We start from the raw sequence: 6120 nt of genomic DNA on the forward strand, positions 1-6120 counted from the left end.
GCCTCTCATCATCTTTTCTTAGCCCCCCTCCTTTTTCCTTTTTCTCCATGCCTTTCATCTCCTTGTAGCCTCTCCTCCTTTTCCTTCTATCTCTCATCTTATCTCTTTAAGTTCACACCTGCATCAACATTTATTTTAATGAAACTATATGGGAAGATAAAAAAAGAGATTACTTTTTGATGATTAAAATTTTAACTTCATTTCAATTCATCTTTGCAGTCTGCATCTTGTGGGTTTTTGTTTTTTTTTTATTATTATATTATAATTTTTTTATAGTTTGTGGGTAGATCTGTGTTTTTGAATAACAGAAACCAAGATTTGCTTGTAATTTGTGGGCACTAGACATCGAGATTTGCTTGTAGTTGGAGTTTGTGGGCACTAGGCACCGAGATTTTCTTTTCGGTTTTACCGATTTTTGAACAACAACAACATAATCGAACCAAACCAAAATCAATCGATTTGAACCGGTTTTGATTTTAAAATTTTAAAATTAATAATGTTAGTTTGGTTTATTTTTTAATGTAAAAACCAAACCGAGTCGAAAATGATCACCCCTAGCTATGCTTAGTGTTGTAAACCAATTTTTGGCTCTATTTTTTTAATTTAATTTTACAGGGTTAAGATTTAAAATTAAAAGATCAGAGATTTATTTCGATGAAAAGTGTGATTTGTCAACTTGTGTGAAAATTAAGGACTACAATATACTTTTTTCATTTTATCCTTATCTTCAAAATAATCCATATCTTGAAAAAAATCCTTATTTTTAAAATAATGATAGTTATCCACTTTCAAATTTGATTCTTAATCAAATTCAAACTTCAAAAAAGAGAATGAGTTTGATTGAAACTTTGTTTCTCATACGCAAAAGGACTCTAACACTATAAATACAGATCTCAATGTATGTAAAAAGAGAGAAGGACAATTAGAAAGAAACCATAGAAAAGAGACCTCAAAAGGAGGCTATTACCAAAAATCTTAAAAGAGAGAACAATAAAAAGAAAAGGGGAAGGTGAACCCTATACTAGCTGCCACCCCCTTCAACCCTTATTTTTTAGCCCAATATCCCTTGACTTCGCCTTTAGCAGTCGTATGCCTAGGTAAATTTCCTTTCTTGCCTGCTAAAATAATTAATTGGTTACTATTGCATACATGCGTGAACCTTTCACGCAAGGCTGGGCTAGATAAAACCCAAAAGAAAAAAAAAAGGGTTAGGTTTGGGTTTTAGGCCTAGCTAACCCAAATTGTGCTTACTAAGGGTGTGTTTGGCAAAACACACCCTTATACCTTGACAATAATTTTTATACCTATTCTAATTTGATATTTGACCAAATGAACCCCTTTTCGATAACAGAAAATATCAAAAATATAGGGCCTTCATTGATTTATTTGTGGCCTTTTCACACTATATTTTATTTTTTTCTTTATATTTGTATTTTTTATAGATGAGCTCAATCTATGAACTATTAAACGCAAATATGACATGCAATTTTTTTTTTACTTCTATCTAAAAAGGGGAAATAATTATAAAGGAAAAATAATAAAAAAATAACATAGAAAATTTCTTCTTCAAATTCATTTTTTGCAAAAATATTCATTGACGTTAGAGTCAAGAATATTGTATTTTTTGAATTTGTATGATATTTACCAATACTAAAGTTGGAAATATTCGTAAGAATTGTTCACTAACACCAGAGTTAGGAACATGAAAGGAAGAATAACAAAAGAGGAAAAAAAGAAACAAATTCTTAATAATTTTAGACAAAATCAACAATGTAGTTTACCTTGGATAGGACGTTTAAGGGGTGATATAGTCTACCTTGGATAGGACGTTTAAGGGGTGATAAAATCTTCTTTTTTACATAACCAGTCCCGGACCATAGAATCTTTGTTGACCAGTTAGGATTTCTAGTGACCATAATACTAGGTGGTGACTTTGGCATAAAAAAAATTGCGACAACAGCAAAACCCCTTTTTTTTTGTCAATTTTCAAACAAACATGAGATACACTCCTACACTCGGTAAAGAAGAAAATCTATTGACACGATGTCCAAGTGTGACAATTAGTATAGTTAGGACTAGACTGCTATATAGGGTTGGATTTTTAGGGTGAAAAATTTAACCTTATAACAAGTGATATCAGAATCAAATGAACGGTTGGAAGTTTATAAAAAAGATATTAAAACTCCAAGTTGTTCTTAAGAATTTTGGTTATTAAAACTTTAATATTATATAAAAAAAATCATCTTAATTTAAGGATTACTATAACATGTTTTGTAAATAGTTTTATGTTATTTATAGCCATACCATTGCTTTGAAAAGACAATTTTCTTATGGTTTGGGAAATATTAGATCAAATTAATTTGGTTCTTAATTTTTAATTTTTATTATAATAATTATATGCATTTAGTCTTTAAGTATAATATTGTAATCATGGAAAATTATGATACAATTTAACAACATAGTAAAAAAAAAACTTAATTTATCATTTTGTATCTTAAGTTTTATATTCCAACGATGATTATTATCTAAAGAAATATCTTTTTTTTCTTTTTTTTTGTATATATTTGGAGACATATTATTCATTGTCAAGAAATATGAAGAATATGGATATGATTTTTATCATTGTGGGAAGTGCATTGATACATACCACAAGCTTTAGATCAATTGATTACTTAATGACCTTCATTAGCAAGAGATAAGTTTCAAAAAAAATCTTGGCGCCTATTATCTTATGGCTTTGTTTGGGGTATTTAGCTAGCTAAAAATGATTTAATTTTTAATAACAAGGTACCAGATTAGGGCTCAATCTTGTAAGTTTCAGAAAAAAGCTTGGCACATATTATCTTATGGCTTTGTTTGGGGTATTTAGCTAGCTAAGAATGATTTAATTTTTATTAATAAGGTGCAAGATTAAGGATCAATCTTTGCTTTGATTTTGTATTATCTATCTACATAGTTATATACTACTCATGCAAATTTTTCTTACACTGATAATAATATTTATCATAAAGACAAACTAAAATAAATACAAAGTTGTTTAGTTTGTCTCAATTGAAATATAACTTTTTTACTATTGTCTTTGTTATGTACTTTTGTTTATAATATAATCTACTATTATAAAAGAAAAAAAATCTTAATTTAAGTTATTGCCCAAACTAATTTTGAATTTGTTTTTGATGGGACATAGTGCTGACTCAAATTTTTATTAAGTTTTTTTTTTTTTTTTTTTATTTTTGATGGGACATAGTGATGACTCAAATTTTTATTAAGTTTTTTATTTTATTTTTCTTTGGTTAGTTAGAACATATAGATCTGGCAAATATGCTACATCCAAAGCATCTGAACTTACTAGTCAACCAAATATAGAGTACTAACATATTTTCCAGACCTAAGTGACATAGGTCTAACATAGTTTACAAACCCAACACATTTGGATTTGACATTTAGCAAAGTCCAATGTGATGTTTGGACTTGATAGTCAGTCAAATTCAAAAAATATAGGTCTAACATATGTGTCAGATCCAAATCACATGAACTTTGCAGTCGATCAAGTCTAAGACACTTGGACTTTGCAATCCACCAAGTCTAAGGAATGTGGGTCTAGCATGTATACTATACACAAAATACCTAAACTTGGTTGTCAAGTCTAAGACACCTGGACTTTGCAATCCACCAAGTCCAAAGAATGTGAGTCTGATATGTGTATTAGACCCAAAATATTTAGATTTGGCAATAAACAAGTCCACGATGCCTGGACATGGCAATGAACTAAGTCTAAGGAACGTGGATTTGACATGTATGCTAGACTCATGACGCGTGAACTTGGTAATTAACCAAGTCTAGGACATCTCAACTTGACAGTCCACCAAGTCCATAAAACATGGATCTGACACGTATGCAAAACTTAAGGTGACTGGACTTGACAATCCATCAAGTTCAAGGTAATGTGGGTCTAGCACTTACGCTAAATCCAAGTTGACGAACATCCCTTGGTATGTCCAGGTGAATGACTAATCTCTCTTAGATCTAAACATTTGGGAAGAACTCGACCTCTATATATTTAACTACATTTGATGTTTTAAACTTTAAATCTTCCTACATCTTTTTAGGTGTATAAAACTCCTTTAATAACCCACCATATGCTTATCAAATATTAATATAGTTGTAAGGGGTATTTATCCATCATTAAATATCATCAGAGTAATTATACCACAAGTCTTTTTTCAATAGAAAACAAGATTCAAAGATTATAAATACATCATGAGATTTCCTTTCAGAATATTTTTGTATTTTATCTATCTAAAAAGATATTTATTTAAACATTAAAGAGTTCTTATCTTTATCAAATAAAACTTTTTACATGTACTAGCAACGATCAGTTTTGACTTATAAAAAACTAAATATAAATTATCAACTAATATTTTTCTAAAGAGAATATAAAAGATTATTATGACTATTTAATTAATTAATTATCCAACTAGAAACTCTATTCTTATTCTTAGACTAGTCAGATATTCAGGATATCATCATATAGTCGTCTTAATTGATCTTTCATATCAGATCGTCACCTTTTACAAATGAAAATTTATATTTTTTAAAGGTATCTTTGATTCATGATTTACGGCTTGAATCAAAGAATATGATTTCAAAGTGCTTGAATGAAAATGCATCAATTTAATAAAGAAATATTTTCAATCCAATGGGATGAAGTGGGATTTCTATTTGTTGTTAATTTCTTATCTTCATCAAATGAAACTTTTTACATGTACTAGCAACGATCAATTTTGACTTATCAAAAACTAAATATAAGCTATCAACTAATATTTTTTTAAAGAGAATATAAAAGATTATTATTACTAATTAATTAATTAATTATCCAACTAGAAACACTATTCTTATTCTTAGACTAGTCAGATATTCAGGATATCATCATATAGTCGCTTTAATTGATCTTTCATATGAGATCGTCACCTTTTACAAATGGAAATTTACATTTTTTAAAGGTATCTTTGATTCATTATTTACGGCTTGAATCAAAGAATATGATTTCAAAGTGCTTGAATGAAAATGCATCAATTTAATAAAGAAATATTTTCAATCCAATGGGATGAAGTGGGATTTCTATTTGTTGTTAACTTTACATCAATCAGGCCAATATGTCGCCCCAACTAATCATTCTAAACTTCAAGTCACGTGAAGTCTCAACTGCAAGTCTTGCATATTATTCTTTCTACTTTACTCGCATTTGGTTTCTAATTCCATGGGTAAGGAAAAAAACATGGCCGAGGTTTTAAATGTTAAATATCTACCAGCGATTGGTGGGTTTAGCAGTAAGGCGATAGTACTTCCCGTGAGGCAAACATGAATTGAACCCCCGCTTGTAGCAGAACTCGTTTTACAATGTATTAAAACTAGTCCGGTAGATTTAGGTAAAGGTTTGGTTCATGAGTTTTATTTTAAATTAATTTAATTTTTTAATAAATTAAAATAATATTATTTTAATTTTAAAAATAAATAATTAATAAGTTGTAACGGGTTTTATTATGTCAAACTTTTATATCAACATGATTTTTAATTTTTTTTATAAACCTGACCAAATATCAGGATTAGTCAAGTTTGGATTAACTTGTTTAGTGAAATCAGATTTTAAAACTATATTATAATAGATTTTAAAACTATATTATAATACTAGATAATGTTAAAAAAATCTTCTTATTTATAAAAGGTTGGAAGGTACCATAAAATTAAAAAAAAATTTAAATTTCTACATTTCCACGCTGATTTACCCTAATGAAAATAAATGTACCATACATTAGCTCCAGAAGATATGATTCCATATATACATAATATTAGAATTTAAGGATACCTAGGTGCCTTAAAATTTAGAGTCTTATAGCGCATGTAATTTGTTAGATGAGGTGGCTCAAAAGAACAACTTGGAGTTTTAGCTCAGAATAATGGGAGAAATTGTAGACTTCCCTGATTGTAACAACTAGAAGTTTTAATTTATAAGAATGGTAGCATGGAGACAAAGCTGCATCGATCTCTAGTTTGATTGTTATTGTTTTGTCGTTTTTTGGACTTGTTGTCCTTTTATAAATCTTCTTGTCCTTTTTTTTG

Source organism: Populus euphratica, unplaced genomic scaffold (assembly GCF_000495115.2).
Source record: "Populus euphratica unplaced genomic scaffold, PopEup_1.0 scaffold72.1, whole genome shotgun sequence".
NCBI classification, from domain to species: Eukaryota; Viridiplantae; Streptophyta; class Magnoliopsida; order Malpighiales; family Salicaceae; genus Populus; species Populus euphratica.